This window comes from Zonotrichia albicollis, chromosome 8, assembly GCF_047830755.1.
Source record: "Zonotrichia albicollis isolate bZonAlb1 chromosome 8, bZonAlb1.hap1, whole genome shotgun sequence".
In the NCBI taxonomy this organism is placed as follows: Eukaryota; Metazoa; Chordata; class Aves; order Passeriformes; family Passerellidae; genus Zonotrichia; species Zonotrichia albicollis.
The window spans coordinates 6,298,257-6,313,101 of NC_133826.1; the positions used below are offsets into that span (position 1 = coordinate 6,298,257).

The 14,845-nt window shown below is 42.5% G+C and overlaps 1 protein-coding gene across 4 annotated transcripts in view; it reads right to left on the bottom strand.

The window, feature by feature from the left end:
- ZFYVE9 (zinc finger FYVE-type containing 9) overlaps positions 1–14,636 on the bottom strand; it is a 57,973-nt gene extending 43,337 nt beyond the window's left edge. For 2 of the 4 annotated variants that reach the window (XM_074545795.1, XM_074545793.1), the window contains exon 1: positions 13,594–13,760. The gene's annotated coding sequence lies outside the window, so the exon portion shown is untranslated. Of the gene's footprint in view, positions 1–13,593; positions 13,761–14,483 lie in introns of those variants that run through there. The other 2 variants (XM_074545794.1, XM_074545796.1) reach the window with 2 other exon arrangements.
- Between the last annotated feature and the right edge of the window lie 209 nt (positions 14,637–14,845).

Sequence of the window (14,845 nt, forward strand, 5' to 3'; positions counted from 1 at the left end):
AGCTTTGAAGAGATATTACCTGGAGGTCCTGGAGCTTTTTGTTTACAGTTCAACATTTACACTCAGCAGCTATTTCCCCTTACAAAGATCAATGCAAAAATCAAAGCATGCTTACAGATATGAATGTAGTATATTTAAACAGAAAGCAAGGAAAAGAAAAATGAAAAGTAAATTATAACATTTGGATTCCATGGGAAAAAAGAACAAGTTGGCAACAGAGCCAAATTCTTTTTTCAGTAAGAATTTAATGTAAGAGAAGTATATTTAAATGAAAATTGAGGACAAAAGGAATAACTACAAATGAGAGCCAAGAATACTCACAACAACATATAACCTTGTTACAGGGTTTGCAAGGGTTTTCTGGGGTGAGAGAGAGACGAGAATGTTGACTTCACGTTCAGAAAGTTGATTTATTATTTTATAGTATATATTACATTATTACTATGCTAATAAAAATAGAAAGAAAAAGTTTCAAAAGCTTACTAAATTAAGAATAAAAAAAGAATCAATAATAAAGGAGCTCTCCCTGATTCTATCTCAGAGAGAGCTCAGTCTCTGATTAACCTTCAATTGTACACATCTAACATGAACCAATCACAAGTACACTCGTTACATTCCACAGCAGCAAACAACTACTATTCACATTCTTTTTCTAGGGCCTCAGCTTCCCAGAAAAAAGAAAAATCAAAAAAAAAAAAAGATTTTTATAAAAAGATGTCAGTGACATAACCTAGTGATTATATATTTTCTCTGAATCACACACACTGCAAAAAGGGTTCCATCACACTTGTGAAAAATACACACATTTCCACCTAAAAACTCTGGGCCCACTGAAAGCTAAGACCACAGTGAATGCAGGAGGCCCAGTGTCCCTGGTGTCCCAGTTTGCTACTGGGAGCATTTCAGCTCCTCATCCCTTCTGCTGGTGCTGGGCTGAACCTACGGTGGTGCCACTCACTTGTACCCTACGTGTGTGATTTCCCTCAGGAGCTCCAGGAAGGCGACTACCAATTACTGCAAAAGCAAAACAGAAATTGAAGAGAAATTTGACAAGCAGAGAGGTGTTCGGCATAAAGAAAGGATGAAGAATAGAAGGAAAGAACTCCAAAAATACAGAATTAGAAATATCTTCCACCAAAAAGAATGTAAAAAATGTTTACAAGATTAAATGAAAGTAATCTGAACTAGCAGAAACTGGAATAGCTTATAATAAATGGAAAGAGACTGAAAAAGAAGCAATTTTGATACTATGGTAAAAAAATGCAAAAAATGCTCAAAGCATGAGGAGATGCTAAAAAATGCTTCCATCTACTGGCAAAGATCCAACTCTTAACTACACTACAGATCCTCTATAATGTGCTACCAGTGAGGAGATGTCTTTGAGTAGGCAGGGAGACATTTGCAGCCATTTTAAGGCACTTTATTATTGCTAGATTAGTTGAACCAGGCATTATCCTACATGCAAATCCAGATTTTAACACTGGTATCTTCACTTCCTACCTTGTCTACACTCTGGAAGAATCAGATGGGAGATTCAGAGACTACAGAGGATGTGTTCAGGCCCAACTCTGCAAGAAAATCCAAACTACAGCAAGGAATGCCATAGCAGGGGGTTACATTAATAGAAAATCAGAGTACTTGAACACAGGGGGAGACAGGTGGAAAATTTCAGGATACACATGAGTTATGTTTAATTAATTATTTTATCTGATCAATCAGTCTGGAAGCTAAACCTTCACAAATAAAGGGGGTTCTTCACCACTCAGGTAATGTAATGCTTGGAATAGTGGTGGTTTACCACATGCCCAACAATTTTGTCCCCAAACATGGAGTTCTTCTACCTAGCAGGTGCCACGGGAAGGGAAGGGCAGGTGTTACAAAGCATTTGTGACACAGCAGTAGCAGTGTCTGCCACACACCTGAAAATGCCTGCAATGGCAAGGACCTCAGATTAGGCCCCAAATTCAGCATTCCAAAATTAAGTGTTCTATTAATAAATTAAAGTAGTAGTCATTCAGTGCAATCAGAAAAAAAATTGTTTTCAGAATTCTAAGTTATTAAAGAAAACTCAGCAAATGACACAGATTTTTTTTTAAATACATGGTCTACACCACAGTTCAGATTAGAAAAATCCATTAAAACTCACCATAAATCCATTTAGTAAGCAATACTAAATACAGCAGCAAAAATGAAATGTAACAGATACAAAGATGCAGTCACTGATAATCCTTTCCCTGCACCAAAAGCTCAAGATGACCAAGCATCCTTCAGCTTTACTTTCCATAATTTGCTGATGTTTCTACTTCTCCATGTAAAGAGCAGGCTGGGGCATGGCAGGCTACTCCTGTGTAATACAACACTCTGTACAGCTCACTGCCCACGAATGCTGACAAAAGATAAACCATTGCAATCTTGCATTGGATTGTCTTTTTTTCCAATCAGCTGAACAAAGAGAGGTGGACAATGCTTAAAGCAGTACAGCCTCTCTAATTATTTCACCAATATTTGCATCTTTTCCCTTGACTCTCCCCCATGCCATTTTCAAGCCATTATTTCCACTTTTGTCTCCAGCCAAGTTTCCATAAGGAGACATTCACACATGCCTGAGCAGTAGTAAGGCAGTCAAAGGAGCAGCAACTTCAAAGCAGCGTCATAGGAAGCATCACAGTCAAAAGTAACAGGGAGACAAGAACAAGACAGCAGCATTATCAACCTTTGTGCTCCAGAAAATAAAAGCAGCTCAGCTGAAAAGGACACCTGCTTTATAACCATTTACAGTAGAAATAAAATTCCATTTCCTATCCTTTTTTACTGTTTCAAGGAGAAAGCAATTGATTTGTTTTCCTGACACAAACGCAGCCTTGCCAAGCTGCAGAGGCCTCAGCACCTGGAGACAGGAACCAGCTCCTGCTTATGTAACTGTGATGCCTGGAAAAGGATCCATCCCTGCTCTGGGCAAGAACAAATAGATAGGTTTACACCACACTGCTGCCTTCCACGCAAGTTTTTCCAGAGGAACACAGCTGGAAAAAAAAAAAAAAAAAAAAAAAAAGAGAAAAATCCTTTCCTGAGCTTACTCATATGCTGGTAGAGCAAAATGTGGTGGTTTATGTATCTAATGTTTTTTAACACTTTGTTTCATGCAACTTGCAAATTTGAAATACTGTAAACCACAAAAAGCTAATGCACAGTGCATTAAACATAAATTTAATATGAAATCATGTTTCTTAATTTGTGCATGAGTTCCAAGTAATGTCATCGATGTAACAACACAGTTATTTTTAAAAATTAATCCATTTAACATACTGATCTGAAGCTGTTATTTATCTTTATTCAAACACAAACTAAAGTAAACATATAGAACAAGTAGGTTTATGGGATGATTTTTATTTTTCAGTATTTAAGGTTTTGACTCTGATGTTTAACACATTTGAAGAATAAAAGTATTTAAAGCTGCACACTCTCACCCAGAGTGGATTAATCCTGTATTCTAATACTTCATGAATTTTTCTTCTTTCCAATGTAGGGTAGAAACAAGAATGAAACCCAAACAGACTCAACATTGTTTCAGATCTTTCTTAGATTTGGGCAATACAGGAAGAACTGATTGAGATCCCCACGAATCTCTAATTAAAAGCCTACAAGTCCTAAGGAGCTGTCCTTTTTTACAAAGCTCGTGTGGGACTGACACATGCGAGTGCCACTGAGCAAAAGCTGATAATAAAAGCCAGAAGTGCCACACAACCAGAATGGGACAGACCAAAAGGACAATGGGCAAGAAGTGAAAACTGCTTTGCCACCATTCACCAGCCCATCAATTCTGAGCTGTACTCGGGGGAGGGAAGCTGCTGGAAGCAACACAATTTATACATTCAGCTGCTCTTTAGAGAATGGAGCATCCCAACAGGCAAAAGCTCTGAAAGGCCACTGGAAAGCAGTCAGGCACCTACTAACAGCACTTTTATCAACAGGCTTTGTTTCCAGCACTCCTGGGTCATCTCTGCTCATCCAACAACTCAGCTACACAACAGCATTGTAAATTCTGACATACCTTTTGAAGAAATATAATTATAGACACCAATTGGTTACTATTTCTCAAATCCTATGTTATGTAAAGCTGGATTACCATACATCCCTGAAATAAATATGGACTTTTATCTCATACTGTCTTCTCCCTGAAATTATCTCTAAGTAGGTAACTTAATTCCCATTTTGTGTAGACCTTTATATTCATATCACACCAAACACATTATAAAACACTGTTGTCAAGTGTAGCAAAGTTCCCTCCCACGTTTGTGATCATGATCTAACCAGCATCACTGCTGATGCTCACAGTGCATTATGCCTTAAGTCATCTGTAACTAGTAACTCATTGCATACAACTCAATAATCCATGGCAACAGTGCGTACTGCAAGTGCTATTTCCGAGCACGCACCTCCTCTGTGCTCAGGGCATTGAGATGTTTGTAACAGTGCTGAAGGGACTCAGCACTCACCCCCAGAAACAGGCAGCAACTTGCACTGAGGTGCACTGCAAGGCTTTTTCTCTTCACTGTGCCACTGAGGCAATCAGGATATCAACCTGAAATTTATGCTGGGCTCCATGAAGTTTTAGTTCTAATAATAAGTGCCCATAATTCTGTATCTCTGTTAGCAGGCACAGGAAATAAAGACTTAACAGACAAACCCCAAAAACATTTGAAAGCCTTCCTTATTAATGAGTGTTAATACAGTTATCAGAAATCTTACAGAGCTGTAGGAACTCCAAATTCTTCTAAACTCAGGTGCAACATTTCATAGATGGATCAAAACTGAGAAACCTCTGGCACTTCTGTCCACTGACAGTGCTTGATTCAGCTCAGCCATGAATCCCCTCCTCCCTACCCTTCCTTAGCCTGCAGCATACTCAGCATGCTCCTGTTTTCTTCATCTGGAGGGCTCCTTGTCCCCCTCACATTCCTTCCCCATTCACTTCTTCCTGCATCCATTTGTTTTCTCCCTACCTAAGTTGTCTTCTTTCTCTGACAAGAAACCCCAAACCCATAAGAAACCTCATGTTCCAACATTACTGTTCATTACTGGCATGAACATACTTGTAAACAACCTTATTAACCACAGTGGGAGCAAACCCAACAGCAATGGTGCTCCATCCACTTCGCAAACAGAAATTGAAGTCTTTGCAGGGTTGGCCATCAAAAAAGCAAAAAAAATCCCAAATGGCTACAATAACAGCCATATCCTAAAACCCTGTCCTAACAACCAACCTGCCTCCTACCCCTCCTCATCACTACTGACCATCATTAAGCTCCTTCACAAATTCATTCAAACCCCCAGCCTTGCAGCCTGAAATGCATTTTGTGACACACACACAGTGGGTATTCAGCACCCAGGACCACTTCCCTCAAGCATCTCAGTATTTGAAACCTCCAGTCAACACAAGTTTTGTTAACTACACAGGAACATGTTTCTACTACACTACTGCATGTTTCCTCACATTAGAAGGTACATTTAAAAGTCATCTGTATAGAAATGAAGCTTAATGAAAAAAATATTGCCACAAGGGTTATTATAGGAAATTAATAAGGGAACAAAACCACTACATATACATCCATCTATTGCCCATGAGTCTCAAGAAACAATTTCTAATTGGCATCATAATAAACCCCACATTCATTCTACATGAGTAGTCAAAAAGAAAATCTATGAGCAAATTCCAGAGATGGGTTAAAATGCATTTTACAAGTGACTAGTTAAGTGAAAGCAAGGTAAATACATTATAGAAGCTATTAAGCCAGTACACCAATACAATTACCTGAAAGCAGAAAAGCACACAGGTGGACTGATGCTTAAGTAACAACCTTTTAAAGTTACATTTATAAAAGAATCAAGAAAGAACTGTGAAACCCATGAAATATGCTGGGGTTTTACGCAGCCTTCATCATTTACACAAAAACACAGTATGAAATTACTACAATCAATGCAATTTGGTGTTTCAGCTAAGAGGCTGCTTCAATATATATGCTATTTAAAGTAATCTGTTAATAATATAACCCAAGAAGTGGGCTTTGCATGTACTTTCAAGCTCACCAAATAAGAAACCATTAAAATACTCATTTTGAATTAAGCAACACAGCATTTACAATGTACCTTTGTAACACAGTGACAACCAATATGCTCTGCTGGACTGTCAGTGTGGCTGGGCCAACAAAAACAGCAGCTGTATACTGGATATAGCCCAAAAAGGGTGGAAATAAAAAATACCTGTGCCTTTCTCTTCCAAACAGCCTCAGAAACAAGCTATTCCCAAGCCATAGCATGTATTTCTACAGTATCACAGGAGAATGTGCAATTTCAAAGACTGCTGGATAAATTTAAAAAAAAAAATCACAAAGAGGGAACCTTCCTCTTACATTATCTCAATTTGTATTAAATGTTCATTTATCTGCATTACAGTGCAGATAGGGAATAAAAAATTACATTGGCATGATTGCCTGGGTATATTTTAACCATGTAGCTTTTTTGTCTCCTCCAGCCTACAAAGAAAGCTCAGTATTCAGAGCCTCAGTAACACGAACAAGAGGACTTACACACTGATTTAGTGTTCAGATGCTGCCACTTTTCAAGTGTTGTATCTTTAATCTAATCTCCTATAGAAATTAATATTATGGGATTATATTGTTCATTTACTATTCTTTATGCTCCTATTTTAATATATAGATCTGTCATGAAAATGAGTATCTCCCCAGTAAAAGCAAATCCAAGTGACTGCCCTCTAAGGGAAAAGCAAGCTGCTCTGTGTATTTTGGCAGCAACCTGCTGGGCAATCAATACCCACACAGCTCTGGGAAAAAATCCCCAGAATTCTGGTGTTATGTGAGAAAGATGGGATTAATGCAGAGAGGGAAGGAAGGGAAGAGATACTATGGGGCAAAAAGGATTTACATCTACAGAAAAACAAGATTCTTTCATTCCACAGATGGTGGAACAAAATGCTTACTAATATAGTATCTCCTAGGACTTGGATACATAGAACATCAGATAAGATTTACACTGTAATAAACTCATTCAACACATCTTCCAACTTAAAACAAAATATACTTCTCTCCATCTCCAGATCATGGAAGAAATTCCCTGCTACTTGCAAAAGCTTTCACAAAATTAAAGAATTACAGGTGGAAAATAAGTTGTAGCCATCAGAAATGAATCTGGAACAGATTCCCAGTATTTCAGCTCCTTCATTACTGGTTCCAGCACTCTGCAGTGACTCAGTACAAGAACCACTGAACTCTTTAGAGCCCCAGGTTAACCAAGCCCAGTGCTCTGCCCTCAGTACTGGATGGTGTCAGGCAGCAAGCCCCTGGATGTGATGCACTAAAAACACAGGTCAGCACTACCCCTACTCAGCAGTTGCTGGGAATAACACACAAAATAAACTTCTCTCTTTCATATCACATTTATTTAAGAACCACCAGCACATTATCCACCTCTCTTCTGCAATAAACCACAGCAGCCCACTGCCTTTGCTTTCTACAGCACCTGCAGAAAAACCAAATGTGCAGCTCCTCACTCACTGCCCTTCCCCACCTGGCAGAGAAACCAGATTAATTTCATTTTGCTTAAATTGATATGCAAAGCTCAGAGCTGCAGAACTTGAAGTGGGAATACAAATTTGATTCTGCCAGGCACCTTCAGCAGATGACTGGGGCAGGGTTTGCCTTCACCCCACACTCATCACCACAGGGCACCTCAGAGGTACTGCAGGTGTGGCACAGCCAAGATCAGAATGAGCTCTGTGCACCACACAGACCAGAGGAATCTGCATCCTCAGAAACCAGGACTCATATTTTACTATTATTGACACCAGTCTTCAACCTTCCTCTTAAAATCCAACAGTTCAAAATGAGAGGGAAAAAAAACACCAAGCTGTTGAAGAAGAAAATGAAACAGATGACAGAACAGCTTCATTGACTGGGTTAAAAGAAATGCAAGAGAAGTACAATAAACAATAACTGAGAAACAAAGGACTCACAAACCTGAAAATATCTACAATTTTTGTGATGTAGTATCTTACAAACTTCCAATTATGTGACTGGCCAACTGGTCAAGCAATAAATTTTATGCATATTCATACGATTTGCCAATTCTTCTTGAATTTATAGTAACTACATACACTGTAAAATCATATTTCACATGGCTTGGCCTTTATTTTAGTGCTCCTAAATCGATCTTCTAGTTCACACTTGGAGTGCAAACAGCTAAGACAACATGTACACTGAGTTCAAAGCAGAGTTTTGACACAACAAAACTGAACCTGGAAACAAGAAAAGCTCCTGTAATAGTCAGTGTCATTCACAGATAAAGAAGGTATTATGTGATTTAGAAAGCTCTTTGATCCTCTTCTTCCACTGAACATTTACCCATTTAAGTGCATCACACTACTTTTTGGAAAAAAGTACTGGTGTATGTTCTTCCATTGATAATCTGCTATGAATCTGCTGAAGTATTGCACCCTTATTGCTTCCCTAAACAAAATTTTAAACTTAGAGTGGAATAGAAATGTTGTACCCAAAACCTGTGTAACATTTCAGTTCGATTATTTATTAAAAAAGGCTTCAGTATATTGCCAAAGTAAATAAAAACTTTCCAATTACAATGTTTTTTAAAACTGCAAGAATCCAGAAGGCTGTTAAGTGCTACTAGAGCAGCCAGAGCTCTTCTGTAATTGATAGAGCACACACGAGTCTCTGACCCAAGTATGGCCTAATTTCAATTTATCACCTGATAGGAAATGTCCTCTGAATTCCTTGTACGCTGCAAAGAGGAATGACAAGTTCCTCCCAGCTACCATTTTACTAATGAAAAAAAACCTCTTCTGCAAAATTGTACTACAAGTACTCAATAAGGAAAATTTTGAAACACTACCAGTCAGCATGGTAATAATTTGGTGTAAATCATTTCTTTTCTAGCTCTTAACTGGACAAGGGGTCTTCTCAGCTCAGTAAAGAAAAGCAGAAAACACTTCAAGCATCTTTGATCATGCCTAATTTCTCTAATGAAGAATAGCTGGGAAACAGCCCTAAAATAGTTATCAAACTGAATTCTACAACATTTTCACACACAGAAAACAGCAGAGGAAGAAACACATCCAGTTTTGTGTATATTAGGCTTTAGTGCTTCTTTGTAGCTACTGCAAACATCAGTTCAGCTCGAGTCAGGCCAAAAACCAGGATGACACCAGCAAAAGCACATTTACTGCATTGCTTTACACACAAACCCATCCCCTCCACAGGGCCAGCAGCACTGCCTGAAGCACCAGCTGATGCCTCAAGCCTCCATGGGAAACCTTCCCACCTCTGGCACTGTGCTGGAACCAAATTACAACAGAAATACAACAAAACAGTGCTGGAAAAAATTGTTAAGGGCAATACCATTTCCAAATGTATTTGCATTTCCTACTCAAGTCCACTATGCCATCAAGCCCTTAAAAACAGAAGTTCATCAAGCTTCCTGTGGATATTAAAAGGAAGGGGAAGCATAGGAAACAAGCAGCAGGCAATAAAATGCCTGACAGACAAACCTAGAAAATCCTAGCAGAGCTTACTAGAATGCTTCTGGGCCTTCAGTGTGTTCCCTTAAACAACTGATACCCCACTGATTTACAGATAGGTTTGTAACTTCAGCTGCCATCAAAATATCAGAGGGATGGTATGAACTATAATACATATAGCAAGAAAGACAAAGATATTTATAAATTCTATATACAACACAGAGACAAAATATGGAGGGGTATAGCTGTTAGCATTATCTGCAAATAATTCCATATGAAAGCTGATCATTTCTACTCAAGAAACATAGAGACAAACAAAGCAACAGTGCAAGTGGAAATCCGGCACTCAAGTCCACATTTTCCTTTGCTCAGTGTACACTGGGGACAAACATGTGAAAAGCTTGATACATGAACACCAAAACTTCAAAGCAGAACATATGGTCACACTGCTGCATATTGACATCTCCAAATGATCGAATTTCACGTGAAAACAAAACAATGCTGAAGTTTCCTAAAGCTCTCTTTTCCCAGCCTTCATAACTAACCCAACTATTGCCTTGGTTCACCCTCAGACTGAAGATGCCACACAAGCTCTTCAGAGAGCACTCCAGCTCCACACTTCTAAACCACAGAGGATCCACAGGTTGTGACTCTACACCTGCTTTTCACATGGTTTATCACCTTTGGTTCTTCTGCCTTTTTGCTGTAACAGAACTATGCCTGTGCAACCTCAGCTGGCTGGACTTGCTGCTTTACATCCCCTCTCCCAGAGCAGATCTGGATGAAAGAAAAGGGAAGGAACAATTTACCTTCTGCTGACACCCTGAAGTTCCTGGCCATGCATTCTTGCCTTCAACCTATGCTTTTAAATTAATTCAATTTCTCTAGTAACTACCTTTAAAATAGTTTAAGTGACACTTTATGGATTTCCTCTGCCACTCATGTTAAGCCTATTTGAAGGTGATGTACTACTTGGAGGGCTGTTATTTCTGAAAAAGGAGTACCAATATTAGCCATCTCTGTTTGTCTCTTGCAGCAACACAGCAGTAATATAATTACCAATGGAATCATCCAGTAATACACCAGACTGGAATTATTCAGTGAAAGAATACATAAAAACTCACCTTAAAAGTATTTTTCCTATTCTACCTGTCTGCTATGGCAACCTGAATAGCAGCTAAATTAAAATACAGCCACACAGACAGTAGGTAGGAATGTACTTTACTTGTATGTAAAAATAAAATTATTCATAGAGATAAGACCAATAATTATTCTTTACATATAAATTGTATTTGTGTGCATTAGGATAAAGGTCATTTACTTTTATCACACTGATTTTTCAGTGTGCATTTTTTTTTATAACTATATAACATGTTTTGCTCTAGTTATTAGTCCAAAAAGTTGTATCAATACATATCCTGAATTCTGTTTTCCTGAATTCCAATTCAAGTAGAAGCTACTATGTCAATGAAGGATCCTTGATGTATATTTTATATCATCCTATCCATCTGCATTAATTGACACAATTTTCACAATATTACAAGATATAGCCAACACTTCTAGCTAACACAGAAGTAAAAGCTGTCTCTATCAGCTCAAACTCAATGCTTTCAGTTACTTTCAGCCATTTACTTTTGACTTTCTATTGCTTATCAACACAAAAAGCTTTGTCAACTTGCAGTGCCATTGTACCCTTCTCAATGCTTTACAGAAACAACAGCAGGGAAAACCAAGCATATTAGTTCACATTTCTATCCACATAAAAGTCTGAGTCTCCTAAAGAATCACAAATAGAACCATAAACAGGCCACCCTTCAATTTCTTTAATCTCAATCACATTACAAAAATAAACATTAGCCTTTATATAACACTTTCAAAGAAGCCTATGAATATACTGGCATCTTACAACAGTGTTCTGGAAAAGATCACAGATTCAGCAGCACACAGACTAACTGTGCACTGAAACTATCATTCCTCAACTGATTTTCAGTTAAGAGAATCAGTTTTATTGGGAAGATTCTCAGCTTAGCATATAGAAAGGATTTCTCTGATCAACAAAACATGAACACACAAGTTCTCAAAACCTCTTTTTGGCCAACTTGAATAAAAGCAAAAGGCCACTCTAATCCTTTAGCAAAATAATTTCCAGGTAATTTTCTATAGATTGCTTGCAAGCTGAAAAACAAGCAAGCTGTTTTCTGCCAAAGCTGGCACAGCAAGTGGACAGACTACAACAGACATTAAAAGCTTATCATTCTTTGGCCACAAGTTTTAATACAGCATCTTTGTTCGGTCTCTACCTTTGTTCCCTGAGACAATCACAGCCAGACTTTATGCCAGGCTAAAAAAACTGTATTTCATCTCAGCCTTAGCCCCAGGCCTCAGATCCTGAAATGAGTGTGTGTTTGAAAGTATTTAATCCCCAGCCTCGTAACTGCCTCAGAGCTAACACACAAAAATAACACCCAGGATCAGGAGTCAGCACGGCGGCTTTGGGGTGGGTTTCTGCCTTTCTCACACACTAAAGCAGGCACCATAAAGCAATGCAAATAAATCACAGTGTGTCAGAACATGGTAACTTGTTCAGGGCTGATCAGGGCTTCAATTAGAGGGGGAGGCTCGTTTGAAATTTTAAACCCTTCTTCAGCTTCCATTTCAGATTCCCCAAACCTCTGAAGAGATTTTTAAATTTGTCTCTCTTGGGTCAAGGAGACTGGTCTTCTCATTTTGCATCACATGCCTTAACTTTATAAAAAGAAGCACACAGAGGGTTCAGGCAGCAACAAAGGATTTGGATGTCTCAGCCACTGAAGGTGTATCTAAAATCAGGATGTGTTCCATGCAATCGAAAATTACTTGCTAATAGAAGTTAATTACAATGTTTTAAAACCTTGCCTTGTCAATTAAATGCTGCCCAAAGCAAATAAAAGCTTTTATTCAGGTAGAGCATCTTTTTTGTTATTACTATTTTATTTGTTTTTACACAGCTCCTTCCAGGTTTGGGTTCTGTCTGGACACAAAAACTGAGGGCAGTGTTATTCAGAAATTCTAATCTGAGACAATCATACTTAATAAGAAGATTGATGGAATTCAGTTAACTTTTAATACCTGAACTGAATGAAAATATGTGTAAAAATGACACTCTCTGAAAAACCTCTTTCATAAAATAATAAGGAATATCCTGTCTATAAATAAAGAAGATCGTTAACACGAAAACATAAACTCTATCAATTTCCATCTGCTACTTGTTTCTCTGTCTGGTTAAGAAGATAAAAACATTTCTTGAGCCACATTCTGCCACAGGCACCTATTTAGCCATAACATTTACGAGCAAGAAACTAGCCTACCTCTGCAAAAAGTCTGACATGTCAAGAGTGCCAGTTATTCTTAGAGTGAGACATGACCACAATTTCACGTAATTAGAGATGTTATAAAACGCATCCCGCCCGCTCTCCCCATCCCCCTCCAGCACTACCACCATTGCAGGAGTGACTTGTTACACATCGCGATGAGCAAGTAACATTCCCTGCCCGGGGAGAGAGCGGAGATCAGGCCATAAAAAGGGCACGAGATGCAAACAGGGATCCTCCCTCCCCTGCCCGGCCCGGCAGCCGCGGCTGCCCGGGCACAGCCTCGCCCTGCCCCGCGCGGCTCCCGGGGCGTCCCGGGGGGAGCAGCAGCTCCTTCCCCATCCCCGGCATCGGGAGAAAGGTGCCCCGGGCGAGCGGGTCACCTCCGGCGGCCCGGGGACGGAGGGGGAACGGCGGGGAGGGAGCTCAAGGACCACGGCGGCCGCCGGGGAGGGCTGGGGGGCGACCGCTGCCTTCCCCCTTGGTGGCGTGCCGAGGACAAGGGCGGCGGGGCTCGGGGGCGCCCGGAGCCGGCAGGCCCAGGGCGCTGTCGGCGATACGGCGGCTCCACCGAGGCGCCGGAGCCCTCCCCGCCCGCCCGCCCGCGGGGCCTCGCTGCGGGCGGCAGGGGCCTGGGAAGCGGGGTACCCCGGCCTGCCGGGCCCGCGGGCTGCGTGCCGCACACCGCTCACTCACCTCGGGAGGCAGCAGGCGCCGCCGGGTCTGCATGGCGAGGGGATCTCCCGGGTCCGCCCCGGGAGCGCTGGGGGCCGGCGCGCCCTCGCCGCCGCCAGCCGCGCTCGCTCGCTGCCTCCGCGGCCAAGGCCGCCGCAGCGCCCGGCAGCAGCGCCCCCTGCCCGGCCCCGGCGGCAGCGCACGGCACTGCGGCACCGCCGGGGAGGCGGCGCGGAGCTGCCGCGCCCCCGCCCCGCGCCGCGGGGTCCGCGCCGGCACCCCCTCGCCGGGCCCCGGGGTCCGCACCGGCACCCCCATAGCGGCCGGACAGCGGGAGCAGCCGCCCGCTCTGTCCCCGCGGGGACCCGCCGAGCCCGCGGCCCCCGCAGCCACACACACACACACACACATACACACAGAGGCGGGGGCGGCAGCGGGCACCCACCGCCGCCACCGGGCGCTGCCGGTGCCCCGCGGCCGAGGGACGCGCCTCCGGGCAGCGGCTGCAGTGTGCGTAGTGTGACCACTCCACAAAACCTGGTCAGAAGGACTCGCGGCTGGGAGCCGAACGTGTGTTATCTCGCCATTTCATGTTGAGCGTCTCCACAATCGGAAAGGGACACCATCCTGCGGGACGCCCTCGCCGCCCCGAGAGGTGCGAGGCCCGGAGCCATCCGCTGGCAGACACGTTCAGTCCTCAGCAAAGAGGCTTCCAGAAATTAAAAATAAAAAAGGAAAGAAAAAAAAAGAGAAACACAACACGCAAAAAGAAAAAGAGAGGGGGAAAAAACCCAAAACAACAACACCACACATACCAAATAACAACAAACGACCACGCTCGTTCCCCACAGAAGTCGCGATGGCGAGCCGGCAGGGCACGCCAAACCGTGACACCGCGCCCGGAGTCTCACCCGATCTCTCTCCAAGAGGAGGCGGCCGCCCATGCCGGGAGCGGGACTCTTCCCCTGGCTGCGGGCGCTCGGGAACTCCAGGAACTGTCACTCCCCGCGTGTGCCGCGGTCCGCCGGGCGCGGGCTGGGTGGGAGGCGGCCGGTGCCGGGCTGCGAACCGGCACAGCGCGCCCTCACCACCGCCGGCAGCCTCACCGGGGCGAGCGAGTGCCCAGCGCCTCACGAACCCCCCATCCCACGCGTCAGGAGCCCCTCACTCCTCACCTCGGGAACCTCTTGCCTCAGGAACCCCTCACCTAGGTTCCCCCTCAGGAAAGGCTCGCTTGGTGCCAGGGGAATGGGAAGGAGTCGCTGTCCCCTCA